This window comes from Hemitrygon akajei, chromosome 7 (genome assembly GCF_048418815.1).
Source record: "Hemitrygon akajei chromosome 7, sHemAka1.3, whole genome shotgun sequence".
Lineage (NCBI taxonomy): Eukaryota > Metazoa > Chordata > Chondrichthyes > Myliobatiformes > Dasyatidae > Hemitrygon > Hemitrygon akajei.
This window is the reverse complement of record NC_133130.1, coordinates 12,848,912-12,863,668: the sequence shown is the minus strand read 5'-3', so window position 1 is coordinate 12,863,668 and position 14,757 is coordinate 12,848,912. Positions and strand designations below refer to the sequence as shown.

Below are 14,757 nucleotides of genomic sequence, written 5' to 3'. Positions count from 1 at the left end.
GGGAGGGGCGAAGCAAAGATGTTGGAAGTCGATTGTTGGAAGAGATAAAGGACTGGAGAAGGAGAAATCAGATATGAGAGGCCATAAAACCATGGAAGAAAGGGAAAGGGAAAAGCACCTGGCTTGAAATGTCTGATACCAGAGGGCTTGCATTTGACATGAGAGGACACAAGTTGAAAAGAGATGTGTGGGGCAAGGTTTTTTTACGAAGAGTTGTGGGTGACTGGAATATGCTGCCTCAGTTAATACTGAAGAAAGGGGCATTGTAGAGGCTTTTAGATAAGTATGTGAATGTACTTGAAATCAAAGGATGTGGCATTGCATAGGCAGAGGGGATTTGTTTTTGCATTTGTTTAATTTGGTACAATATGGAGGGAGAAGGACTTTTTACTGTACTGTACCCTGTTGTTCTATGTTCAAAGTTTTTTATAATTGAAGAGATTTTTTAAAATATTTTTGCAGTTGCAAACTAATGATATCAAAAGTGAAACGGAATTTGGGACTGCCTTTCCGGGAAACCGCAGCAGCCAGTTTTAACCTCATTTACAGGAAAACAAGACTCTTACTCTTGTGTTTAGTCCTGATCACCTCATTATAGGAAGAATGTTCAGCCAGAGACATTTTCCCAGGGCAGAAATGGGTAATGCAAGAGGACATAACTTTCAGGAGATTGGAGGAGTGTATTGGAGTTACATCAGGGACAAGTTTTTTTTTACTCTGAGTGGTGGGTGCATGAAATGTACTGCTGAGGATGGGGATATATTCAGATGCATTATGGACATTTAAGAGTCTCTTAGATACAAACACACACACACACGCACTTTCAATCACCATCTCGAATGTTTGGGGGGTGGTGAAGGGGGAAGCTACTGTGTAGGATCCAAATAAGATGCGAAAAGTTGAAAACATAAGTCAGCTCCATCATGAGCACGAGCCTCTGTAATACCCTTGACTTCATCAAAGAGCGATGCCTCAAAAAGGCAGCGTCCATCTTCAAGGACCCCCATCACCCAGGTCATTATTCTCATTGCTGCCATCAGGAAGAGCCTGAAGGCAGACACTGAACGATTCAGGAACAGCTTCTTCCCCTCTGCCATCTGATTTCTGAATGAACACTACCTCACTACATCTTTCATTTCTTTTTTTTGTAATTCAAATTTTTATTATTATTTATTCTTATTTTACAAAGCAGCTCAGCATGTACTAGAGCAGATATAGTACAGCATATTTACACAGCCATCCCATGACAGGAAAACATATAAAAAGAGTAATCACTGTGGAGAGTGTTGGGGGGGGGGAGCAGGTAAAGATTTCTTTGGTGGTAGTCCCTTTGGAGGTGGCGGAAGTTGTTGAGGATGATGTTGAGAATTCTCCAACTTCCGGTAATTTCCTCCCTCTCCCTTCCCCCATCCCACTTTCACTCTGCCTCCTCTTCCAGCTGCCTATCACCTCTCTCATGATTCTGCCTTCTTTTACCACCCATAGTGCTTTCCCCTTACATTCCTTCATCTTTCCTGACTATCCCCTCCCCCACCCCTTGATCTTCTCCCTAACTGGCACCTACCAGCCTTCTCGTTCCCACCCTCCCCCCACCTTCTTTGTAGGGCCCCTGCCCCCTCCCTCTTCAGTCCTGACAAAGGATCTCAGCCCGAAATGTTGACTGTTTGCTTCCATGGATGCTGCCCCACCAGCTGAGTTCCTCCAGCGTGTTGTACGTGTTGCTCTCTTCCCATTCTGTCTCCTGTAAAAATGCAATTTTCTTTTCTCATTTCCTTTGTCTCTGCCACATCAGTTCCCAGGATGTGGCTTTCCATTCCAGGACATTAGAGATGTCTTCCTTTTTCAAAGAATGGGGTTTCCCTTCTTCCATCATTAATGCTGCCCTCACCTGCATCTCCTCCATTCACCAAACATCTGCACTCAGCCACCTTCCTGCCATCTTCACCATGACAGAGTCCTCTTGTCCTTACTTACCTCCCCTCAGCCTCCGCATCCAACACATCATCCTCAACAACTTATGCCACCTCCAAAGGGACTACCACCAAAAATATCTTTACCTCCCCCCCCCCCACTCTCCACAGTGATTACTCTCTCCATGACTCCCTTGTCCACTCGTCCCTCCTGGCACTTAACCCTGCAAGCAGCCTAAGTGCTACACCTGCCCAGTCACCTCTCCCCTCACCTCCACTCTGGACTCCAAACAGTCCTTCCAGATGAGGCTGGGGTTGTCTATTGATCCTGGTGCTCCCAGATCAGCCTCCTCTATATTCGTGAACTGGGGGACTGCTTCACTGAGCACCTCCCCTCCATCTGCCAAAAGTGGAACTTCCCAGTGGCCAAATATTTTAATTCCAGTTCCCGTTCCCATTCCCACACTGACATTTTAGTCCACGGCCAAGATAAGGCCACCATTAGGGTAGAGGAGCGACACCTTATTTCACCTGGGTAGTTTCCAACCTGATGGCATGAATATCAATTTCTCCTTCTGGTAAAAAAAAATCCATCCCTTTCCCCTCTTATCTTATTCCAACCATGGCCTCTTACCTCTTCTCACCTGCCAATCCCTTCCTCCTTCCTTTTCTCCTCTGGTCCACTCTCCTCTCTTATCATATTCCTTCCTTTCCAGCCTTTTATCTTTCTTACCCACCTGGCCTCACCTATCACTTTCCAGCTATCCTCCTTCCCCTCCCACCACCTTTTCATTCCAGAGTCCTCCCATTCCTTTCCAGTCCTGACGAAGGGTCTCGACCTGAAACGTCGACAGTGCTTCTCCTTATAGATGCTGCCTGGCCTGCTGTGTTCCACCAGCATTTTGTGTGTGTTGTTTGGATTTCCAGCATCTGCAGATTTCCTCCTGTTTGCCAAATTAAATCCGCTGTGATTCAATGTTGTAAAAGAATAAAACATGAAAACTGCCGTGGGGGGTGTGTGGTAAATGCTTCCTATCGGCACTGTGCTTAACGTGAGGTAGAGGGTGACAAGATTTTGTGCGCCGTTTAATTTCTTTTGTGCGCTTGTAGTTAAAGATGAGTGTATGCTAAGTTTTTAGGTATATTTAAAGAGGAGGTTGATAGGTTCTTGATTAGCCAGTGCATTGGGGAGACGGCAGGGAAATGGGACTGGGAGGTAATGACTGAGTTCTGCTCCCATGTGGTATGGAATGTGTTTAGCATGAATGTAAAAGATGGGTCGTTTTTGTATTTTACCGTGAATAAAAACTGGTTTTCAAAACAAAAAATAGGGTGAGCGTACCAGGTATTTGTTGAAACCGCAAATAGTTTATGAAGACCTACTTTATTGCGTAGTGTTTGTGAACAAACTTTAGTGGAGGAAAAATCGGGAATGGGAGGATCTCCAGCCAATGCCCTTCGCTCCCCCCGGGAACAGTTATCCTTTATATTCACGGCCGCAAGATCAACACGCCTATCCTAAACTTGGCTGGAGAGCGCTCACATCTCTCAGGGTAAGTGTGGAACAACACGGAGCCGGGACCGCGGATGGGAGCCGTGAAAGAGGAAGGGGTGCGATACGGTGTGGTCAGGGTTATTGGACGTCAACTTGGGATCCTCCAGCCATCAGTAAGCGATGTGAGATTTAACTTCTCACATGAACCGAGCTACTCAGTGGCGTAGCGGCTAGAGTAATGCTGTATATCGTAAGATCGGGGTTTAATTCCGTTCTCCGTAAGGTGTTTGGATGTTCTCCCGTGACTGTGTTGTGGCCACATTTTAACCTACTGAAAGATCCCTTTAAAAGAGCTCAAGTTTCTCCCCACTTGCGAATGTATATAATGCCATTAGTCAGTTCTGGGTATGCACTGTATGTTTTGATGTACTTGTGTCTAATCGCTTTATCTTTCACCCATTCAAGGCAGAGGTCAGTCAACTGAACTAATCGGGGGAAGTTGCATACGGAGCACAGGTAAGTGATTAGGGGGACAGGATCGATGGGCCGAATGGTCCGTTGCTGATGTATTTTTGTGTGATTTAAGTTTAATGTCCAGAGTTTAAAGCTTTAGAGAGAGAGAGAGAGTGCGCTTTCCATCGGTGCCGGGATGAGTGTTGAGCTGGCAACTCGACCTCGTAAAATAAAGAAAAATTCTGCGTAATATCTGAGCGAGGAGAGGCGCGCCACACAGACTTTCGTTCCGCGCCTTGAAAATGCCTGACGCTGGCCCCGGAGTCGACGTAATCATCATCATCATCATTCTGCACCAAGCAATGATGCAGCTTGTCAGGATGCTTCCTAGTCCACATCTGTAGAATGATGTGAGTATGGATGTGCCAAGTCCTGCTCTCATCAACCTCCTCAGAAGCTCAGATGAGCTTTCTTGATGGTGTAGGATGTGTTCTGAGACCATGAGAGGTTGTGTGTGATGTGCACTCCCAGGAGACTGAAACTGTTTTCAATTTCCATTTCTGTGCTGGCGATGTAAAGATGGGTGTGAGTGCTGCAAGTTCTCCTGAGGTTGATAACTTTCTCCTTTGTCTTGTTGACATTAAGCAGGAGGTTATTTGTCTGATACCAGGACTCGGGTTCATCCACTCCTCTCTGTAAGCCATCTCGTCATTGCTGGTGATGAGCCCCATCACTGTCATGCCATCGGTGAACTTGACAATGTGATTGCTCGGGTGTTTGGCCACACAGTCGTGTGTGAGCAGAGTGTACAGCAGTGGGCTCAGCTCACAGCCCGGGGGGCACCTGTGCTGAGGATGATGGGGAGGGAGGTGTGGTTGTGCATCCTGATAATCTGAGGTCTGTTCGCTGTGACGCTCAACACCCAGTTGCACAGTGGTGTGTTTACAATAAGGAGTAGGAGGATTAGAGTGAGTGTAGATGCTGCCTGACCTGCTGAGATCCTCCAGCATTTTGCGTGTGTTGCTCTATGTGTTTCCACGGTTCGGATGTGGCCCAAGTGCGGAGTGAGAGACACTGAAGCAGCTTGATAGTTCACAGGCTTTAATACGAACAGTGTTAAAGGGAAAAGAAAACAATAAACGTTAAGCCAAACAGAGCCATTAACTAAAACTCTCAAAGGAAAACAAAACCTACGCTGTGGCTGAAAAAAACATTGAAACATTAAACGAGTACCACGAGACTTCAGAGTCAGTTGATTTGAAAGTCCAATGTCTCAGGGAAGGCTAATTGCAAAACAGCAGCGAACCATTGCTATGCTCTGTCCAAGTCTCAACAAGCACTACGATGACAAGGATGGAGTTAAATACTATCACAATTAAATAATAATTACCCGACACGTGCAACTTCACAAGTGACTGTGTTGCTGAATCTATGGTTGTGACACTGTGTTCTATGCACTCCAGGATCAATCAAACTCTTCCCTCCCACATAGCCATCCATCTTTCATTTATCCATGTGTCTGTCTAAGAGTCTCTGAAATGTCCCTAATGTATCTGCCTCTAACACCACCCCTGGTAGGATATTCCACACACCCACCACTCACTGTGCAAAAATAAAAAACTTACCTTTGATATTCCACCTGAGGATTACAAATATCTCGCATTAATTATCTGTGCATTTGAACTGAACTTTCTTACATACTATTGTTAGACTGTATCACATATCACCTAAGCTTGAATAAGTTTGGGAACTTTATATTTACACCTATATACACATAACACGATCAACTCTTGATTTACCTGGTTTAAATTACTATTTGACATAGTTACTAATAGTGTTTTGTTAACAGCAAATCCAGACTCCAGGTGTGTTCTATTGTGGCTGATACTTTTACAGGGTTGCATGTACACAACATCTGTCACCTCTCTCCTAATAAACATACAACATAGACATAGAAAATAGGTGCAGAAGTAGGCCATTCAGCCCTTCGAGCCTGCACCGCCATTCAGTATGATCATGGCTGATCATCCAACTCAGAACCCTGTACCTACTTTCTCTCCATACCCCCTGATCCCTTTAGCCACAAGGGCCATATCTAACTTCCTCTTAAATATAGCCAATGAACCGGCCTCAACTGTTTCCTGTGGCAGAGAATTCCACAGATTCACCACTCTCTGTGTGAAGATGTTTTTCCTTATCTCGGTCCTAAAAGGCTTTCCCTTTATCCTTAAACTGTGACCCTTCGTTCTGGACTTTGCCAACATCGGAAACAATCTCCCTGCATCTAGCCTGTCCAATCCCTTTAGAATTTTATACGTTTCAATAAGATCCCCCCTCAATCTTCTAAATTCCAGTGAGTATAAGCCTAGTCGATCCAGTCTTTCTTCATATGAAAGTCCTGCCATCCCAGGAATCAATCTGGTGAACCTTCTTTGTACTCCCTCTATGGCTCCCATTATCACTTCCTTACTTATTGAAGTGTAGGGCTGGTGGGCTTTGAGTTCCTGCTTAGTCCCCCTCCAGCAGTGTTTCCACTCTCACCCTCCCCTCTTCCTCCACCATCTGCCAATCAGCTTCACCACTCTACCCATCGATCACTTACTGGACCCCTTCAAGGTGCTGTCCCCTCTCACTAATTTCCCACACCGCTCTCAGTCCTGATGCTGGGCCTTGACCCATAAAATCAACGAGTCCTTTCTGTCAGCAGATGCTGCTCAACCCACTGAGTTCCTCCAGCAGTCACCCCTGCCCTGCCTGTCTTCACTCTTCCCCACTGAGCCTGAGAACTGGGCCCAGTGCCACCACCTTCCACAGGTGGAATATCAAAGGTAAGTTTTTTATTTTTGCACAGTGAGTGGTGGGTGTGTGGAATATCCTACCAGGGGTGGTGTTAGGGGCAGATGTATTAGGGACATTTCAGAGACTCTTAGACAGACACATGGATAAATGAAAGATGGAGGGCTATGTGGGAGGGAAGAGTTTGATTGATCCTGGAGTGCATAGAACACAGTGTCACAACCACTGGCTCTCCCCTATCAACTCTACTAGTTACATCTACAAAAAATTCTGTATGATTCGTCAGACATGATTTTCCTTTCACAAATCCATGCTGACTTTGTCCGATGATTTCACCTCTTTCCAAATGTGCTGTTATCACATCTAGCATTTTCCCCACCACCACCACCAATGTCAGACTAACCGATCTATAATTCCCTGGTTTTTCTCTCCCTCCTTTTTTAAAAAGTGGGGTTACATTAGCCACCCTCCAATCCTCAGGAACTAATCCCGAATCTAAGGAGTTTTGAAAAATTATCACTAATGCATCCACTATTTCTTGGGCTATTTCCTTAAGCACACTGGGATGCAGACCATCTGGCCCTGGGGATTTATCTGCCTTTAATCCCTTCAATTTACCTAACACCACTTCCCTACTAACATGTATTTCCCTCAGTTCCTCCATCTCACTAGACCCTCGGTCCCTTACTATTTCCGGAAGATTATTTATGTCCTCTTTAGTGAAGACAGAACCAAAGTAGTTATTCAATTGGTCTGCCATGTCTTTGTTCCCTATGATCAATTCACCTGTTTCTGACCGTAAGGGACCTACATTTGTCTTGACCAATCTTTTTCTTTTCACATATCTATAAAGCTTTTACAGTCAGTTTTTATGTTCCCTGCCAGCTTTCTCTCATAATCTTTGTTCCCTTTCCTAATTAAGCCCTTTGTCCTCCTCTGCTGGTCTCTGAAATTCTCCCAGTCCTCAGGTGTGCCGCTTTTTTTTTTGCTAATTTATATGTTTCTTCTTTGGACCTGATACTATCCCTAATTTCCCTTGTCAGCCATGGGTGCACTACCTTCCCTGGTTCATTCTTTTGCCAAACGGGGATGAACAATTGTTGTAGTTCATCCATACGATCTTTAAATGCTTGCCATTGCATATCCACCGTCAACCCTTTAAGTATCATTTGCCAGTCTATCTTAGCTAATTCATGTCTCATACCTTCAAAGTTCCCCTTCTTTAAGTTCAGAACATTTGTTTCTGAATTAACTATGTCACTCTCCATCTTAATGAAGAATTCCACCATATTATGGTCACTCTTACCCAAGAATCCTCGCACGACAAGATTGCTAACTAACCCTTCCTCATTGCTCAATACCTAATCTAGAATGGCCTGCTCTCTAGTTGGTTCCTTGACATGTTGGTTCAGAAAACCATCCTGCAGACATTCCAAGAAATCCTCTTACTCAGCACCCTTACCAATTTGGTTCACCCAATCTATATGTAGATTGAAGTCACCCATTATAACTACTGTTCCTTTATTGCACGCATTTCTAATTTCCTGTTTAATGCCATCCCCAACCTCACTACTACTGTTAGGTGGCCTGTACACAACTCCCACCAGCGTTTTCTGCCCCTTCGTGTTATGCAGCTCTACCCATATCGATTCCACATCCTCCAGGCTAATGTCCTTCCTTTCTATTGCGTTAATCTCCTCTCTAACCAGCAATGCTACCCCACCTCCTTTTCTTTCCTGTCTATCCCACCTGAATATTGAATATCCCTGGATGTTGAGCTCCCATCCTTGGTCACCCTGGAGACATGTCTCTGTGATCCCAACTCTATCATATTCATTAATTACTATCTGCACATTCAATTCATCCACCTTTTTACGAATGCTCCTCGCATTGACACACAAAGCCTTCAGGCTTGTTTTTACAACACTCTTAGCCCTTATACAATTATGTTGAAAAGTGGCCCTCTTTGCTTTTTGCCCTAGATTTGCCTGCCTGCCAGCCACTTTTACATTTCACCTTACTACTTTTTGCTTCTACCCTCATTTTACACCCCTCTGTCTCTCTGCACTTGTGGCCTTTCAGCCCATCTGATCCATACTGAACCAATTAAACGGCCTACTTCCATCGACTGCAACGCCAAAACACTCTACACCCCTACCATTCATGTACATATCCTGATTTCTCTTAAATGCTGAAATCGAGCTTGCATGTACTGTTTGTGCTGGCATCTCGTTCCACACTCATGACTCACTGAGTGAAGAAGTTTCCCCTCATATTCCCCTTCAACATTTCACCTTTCACCCTTAACTCATGACCTCCAGTTGCATCCCACCCAACCTCTGTGGAAAAAACCTTCTTACTTTTACCCTATCTATACCCCTCATAACTTTGTGTGTACCCCTCTCAATCTTCTATGTTCCAAGGAATACAGTCCAAACCTACTCAACCTCTCCTTATAACTCAGTTCCTCCTGTCCCACCAACATCCTTGTAGATTTTCTCTATACTCTTTCAACCTTATTTACATTTTTTCCTGTCAGTAGGTAACCAAAACTGAACACAATCCTCCTAGTTCGACCTCACCAAAGTCTTATACAACTTCAACATAGCATTCCATCTATTTTACTCAGTACTTTAATTTATAAAGGCCAATGTGCCGAAAGCTTTCTTTATGACTGTTACAGTACGGCACCAATGAATATAGAATTGAGATAGGTTTTTTATAACAAACATTAAACACTGCTCAAAAAAAATCCAAACGACTAACTTAACTGGAAGTCAGCTGCTATACGGCATCTCGAATAGTTCTTAAAGTGATAATGCAAAATCAGTTTTTAGAGTGATAATGTAAAAAGTTCAAGTGATTTACACAGTCACTTAGGAGAGATTTTCCTAGAAATAGTGAATTCCTCGACGTCACAACGTTACTGCTGATCCTAGCTGAAATATGCCTTGCCTGAAGTATTTACGACAAAGGAAATTATACGGCTTAAAGGTACAGACATTTCCTTGGCGAAATGTTGCATCCAGCTCTTTCTGCTCTTATAGCAATGCAGGAGATATCTCGGATGCAGGTTTCTAATTCCTTCTGAATGAGGATCAAATAAGGTAGAATCTGTTTTACCGCCAACAACACCAACTTTTCTAGATTCTTCAATAATTCTTCACTCTGCAACTGAACTTTAACCAGCAGTGATTTTCAGAACTGCCGGCACAACGATTCTTACAGTAGAAATTAAAACTCCACTTTAAAATGAAACTGCGTCATGAAATCAAATACGCAGCAGAACGGAGTCACTGACGAATTAAGCCACAAACTGACCTGCGTCACAGCAAGGCATGCTCCTTTCATACCTGTTGAAAGATAGGCCATCACATGACCTCACACTGGCGGGAAAATTACATCACTCCACCATCACGAGACCATTACATCATGCCCAGCAGAGCCTCAATTACATCATGGTCATGTGACAGTCAAAAGATACCCACAGGTATGTAACAATGACCTATGTACCTGTGATACTACTTCCAATGAATTATGGTCCTGTATTCCCTACAGCACTCCTCAGTGCCGTCATATTCACTGTGTAAGACCTACCCAGGTTGGTCCTACCGAAGAGCAACACTTCATTCAGGTGTGAATTAACTTTAAGGAGATTAAAAAAAAATAACTTTCAGGAGATTGGAGGAGTGTATTGGAGTTACATCAGGGACAAGTTTTTTTTTAGTCTGAGTGGTGGGTGCATGAAATGTACTGCTGAGGATGGGAATATATTCAGATGCATTACGGACATTTGAGAGTCTGTTAGATACACACACACACACACACACACTCATGCAATCAGCATCTCGTATGTTTGGTGGGGGGGGGGTGAAGGGGGAAGCTACTGCGCAGGATCCAAGTAAGATGCAAAAAGTTGAAAACTTAGTCAGCTCCATCATGAGCACAAGCCTCTGTAATACCCTTGACTTCATCAAGGAGTGATGCCTCAGAAAGGCAGCGTCCATCTTCAAGGACCCCCATCACCCAGGTCATTATTCTCATTGCTACCATCAGAAAGAGCCTGAAGGCAAACACAGAACGGCTTCTTCTCCTCTGTCATCTGATTTCTGAATGAACACTAGCTCACTACATCTTTCATTTCTATTTTTGCTCTACTTATTTAATTTAGCTATTTCATATATATATTTCAGTAATTTACAGTTCTTTTTCTCTTCATTGTTACGTATTTCATTGTACAGCTGCCACAAAGTTCATGACATATGCTGGTGACATTAAACCTGATGTGGAAGCTTTAGAGAGGGTGCAGTAGTCGTTTCTGTTGATCAATGTCAAAAAAAGCTAAATTAAATCCGCTGTGATTCAATGTTGTAAAAGAATAAAACATGAAAACTGCCGTGGGGGGTGTGTGGTAAATGCTTCCTATCGGCACTGTGCTTAACGTCAGGTAGAGGGTGACAAGATTTTGTGCGCCGTTTAAGTTCTTTTGTGGCTTGTAGCTAAAGATGAGTGCATGCTAAGTCATTAGGTATATTTAAAGAGGAGGTTGATAGGTTCTTGATTAGCCAGTGCATTGGGGAGACGGCAGGGAAATGGGACTGGGAGGTAATGACTGATTTTTGCTCCCATGTCGTGTGGAATGTGTTCAGCATGAATGTAAAAGATGCGCCGTTTTTATATTTTACCGTGAATAAAAACTGGTTTTCAAAACAAAAAGAGGGCGAGCGTACCAGGTATTTGTTGAAACTGAAAATAGTTTATGAAGACCTACTTTATTGCGTAGTGTTTGTGAATAAACTTTAGTGGAGGAAAAATCGGGAATGGGAGGATCTCCAGCCAATGCCCCTCAACCCCTCCCCCCTCCCGAGAACAGTAACCCTTTATATTCACGGCCGCAAGATCAACGCGCCTGTTCTCACCTTGGCTGGAGAGCGCTCACATCTCTCAGGGTAAGTGTGGAACAGCACGGAGCCGGGGCAGCGGATGGGAGCCGTGAAAGAGGAAGGGGTGCGATACGGTGCAGTCAGGGTTATTGGACGTCAACTTGGGCACCTCCAGCCATCAGTAAATGATGTGAGATTTTATTGCTACATGGTGGCGTAGCAGCTAGAGTAATGCTGTACGATGATCGTAAGATCGGGGTTTAATTCCGTCCTCCGTAAGGAGTTTGGATGTTCTCCCGTAGCTGTGTTGTGGCCACATTTTAACCTACTGTAAGATCCCTTTAAAAGAGCTCTAATTTCTCCCCACTTACCAATGTACATAAGAGGAATAGATAGAGTGGACAGCCAACAGCTCTTCCCCCGGGCACCACTGCTCAGTACAAGAGGACATGGTTTTAAGGTAAAGGGAGGGAAGTTCAAGGGGGATGTTAGAGGAAGGTTTCTCACTCAGAGAGTGGTTGGTGCGTGGAATACACTGCCTGAGTCAGTGGTGGAGGCAGATACACTAGTGAAATTTAAGAGACTATGGACAGGTATATGGGGAAATTTAAGGTGGGGGTTTCATAAGTCAAGTGATAGAGTTTAAGAGTCACAGGGTAATAATGCTAGGAGTTGAGGATGCCATCGTCTACCTGCTGATCTGTGTCTATGCCCACCTGGACAAGCCAGCGAGCACTGTGAGGGTCATGTTTTTTGATTTCTCCAGTGCGTTCAACACCACCCGCCCTGCTCTGCGGGGTGAGAAGCTGACAGTGATGCAGGTGGATGCTTCCCTGGTGTCATGGATTATTGATTACCTGACTGGCAGACCACAGTACATGTGCTTGCAACACCGTGTCAGACAGAGTGGTCAGCAGCACTGGGGCTCCACAGGGGACTGTCCTGTCTCCCTTTCTCTTCACCATCTACACCTCGGACTTCAACTACTGCACAGAGTCTTGCCATCTTCAGAAGTTTTCTGATGACTCTGCCATAGTTGGATGCATCAGCAAGGGAGATGAGGCTGAGTACAGGGCAACGGTGGGAAACTTTGTCACATGGTGCGAGCAGAATCATCTGCAGCTTAATGTGAAAAAGACTAAGGAGCTGGTGGTGGGCCTGAGGAGGGCTAAGACACCGGTGACCCCTGTTTCTATCCAAGGGGTCAGTGTGGACATGGTGGAGGATTACAAATACCTGGGGATACAAATTGACAATAAACTGGACTGGTCAAAGAACACTGAGGCTGTCTACAAGAAGGGTCAGAGCCGTCTCTACTTCCTGAGGAGACTGGGGTCCTGTAACATCTGCCGGACGATGCTGAGGATGTTCTACGAGTCTGTGGTGGCCAGTGCTATCATGTTTGCTGTTGTGTGCTGGGGCAGCAGGCTGAGGGTAGCAGACACCAACAGAATCAACAAACTCATTCGTAAGGCCAGTGATGTTGTGGGGGTGGAATTGGATTCTCTGACGGTGGTGTCTGAAAAGAGGATGCTGTCCAAGTTGCATGCCATCTTGGACAATGTCTCCCATCCACTCCATAATGTACTGGTTAGGCACAGGAGTACATTCAGCCAGAGACTCATTCCACCGAGATGTAACACTGAGCGTCATAGGAAGTCATTCCTGCCTGTGGCCATCAAACTTTACAACTTCTCCCTCTGGAGTGTCAGGCACCCTGAGCCAATAGGCTGGACCTGGACTTAATTCCACTTGGCATAATTAACTTATTATTTAATTATTTATGGTTTTATATTGCTATATTAGAACATAGAAAAATACAGCACAGTACAGGCCCTTCGGCCCACAATGTTGTGCCGACCCTTAAACCCTGCCTCCCATATACAGACAAACATACTTTATTGATCCCATGGGAAATAGGGTTTCGATACAGTCACACCAACCAAGAATAGTGTAGAAATATAGTGTGGGCAGATACACTAGTGAAGTTTAAGAGACTACTAGACAGGTATATGAAGGAATTTAAGGTGGGGGGTTATATGGGATGCAGGGTTTGAGGGTCAGCACAACATTGTGGGCAGAAGGGCCTGTACTGTATTGTTCTATGTATATGACTGGGCAGATGAGATCTACAGTGAGATCCAATGGCCAAGAAGACCATTCTGCAATGTTCATGGAGAATGAAAGCCTTGATGAAGCAGAGAAGAAATTATGGACATTCACTGCAACCAAGGAAGACCCCAGTTGTAACGTCTGGTCATACCACTGGACCTGGAATATCGATGTTGAGAGTGGAATTGCCCCAGTGCAATGAATTTTACACTTTACATACTCTCCTGCCCTGGATCTCAGGAGTCACACAACCAGGCTGAAGAATAGCCACTACCCCTCAACCATCAGGCTCTTGAACAGAAGGTGATAACTACACTCAACTTGCCCATTCATTGAGATGTTCCTGCAAGCAATGATCTCACTTAAAGGATTCTTTATCTTGTTATCTCATGTTCTCATTAATTATTGCTATTTATTTATATTTGCATGTTGTCAGGTTGGGTCGGGTTATGGTGGGACTCAAGTGCAGACCAATGAATGCTCTTTTACCAGGATTTATTAGGGAGCACAAGGGCAACAGTCTTTCAAAAACAGGAGGCAGGCACGAATCCAGAATGGCAGGCGGATGTCTTACCCGGGAAAGGCAGTCCGGCGAGGGCTGACGATCCAGAGCGCACAGGCAACAATCAGGTTCCAAAACAGGCAAAATCAATTGGCGACAGTCGCAATGGCAGGCTAGAATGACTCAGGTCAGAGCTGGGACAAACTGGCAGAGAATGTGAGTCAAGGCAGGGTTTAAATGGACCGGGTAATGAGTGAAAACAGAAGCAGGTGGGTGCTAGTGAGGAGACAAGTGGGTAATTGGCGAAAGTCCAATAAGGAAAGGGGCTGGGTCAAAACCCACATGGCCAGGTGAAGGAAGGCAGAAATTAAGGGCTGTCGTGGTCCAGAGCTATCAGCAGAGGCTTTTCGACCCAGTGTTCAGGCCGGATCCTTAACACGTGTGCAGTTTATTGCCTTCTGCACCCTGGTTGATATTTCATTAATCCTGTTATAGTTACTATTCTGTAGATTTGCTGAGTATTCCACAGAAATATGAATCTCATATGTGGTGACATATATATACTGTGATAGTAAAATTGACTTTGAACTTTGAATTTTGAACTTT

At 44.6% G+C, this 14,757-nt stretch overlaps 1 protein-coding gene across 2 annotated transcripts in view; it reads left to right on the top strand.

Annotated features, from left to right (window-relative positions):
• Positions 1 to 3,409: 3,409 nt before the first annotated feature.
• LOC140730229 (uncharacterized) overlaps positions 3,410 to 14,757 on the top strand; it is a 52,535-nt gene continuing 41,187 nt past the window's right edge. The window contains exons 1-2 of one of the 2 annotated variants that reach the window (XM_073050402.1): positions 3,410 to 3,463; positions 3,871 to 3,921. The gene's annotated coding sequence lies outside the window, so the exon portion shown is untranslated. The remainder of the gene's footprint in view (positions 3,464 to 3,870; positions 3,922 to 14,757) is intronic. The other variant, XM_073050403.1, reaches the window with a different exon arrangement.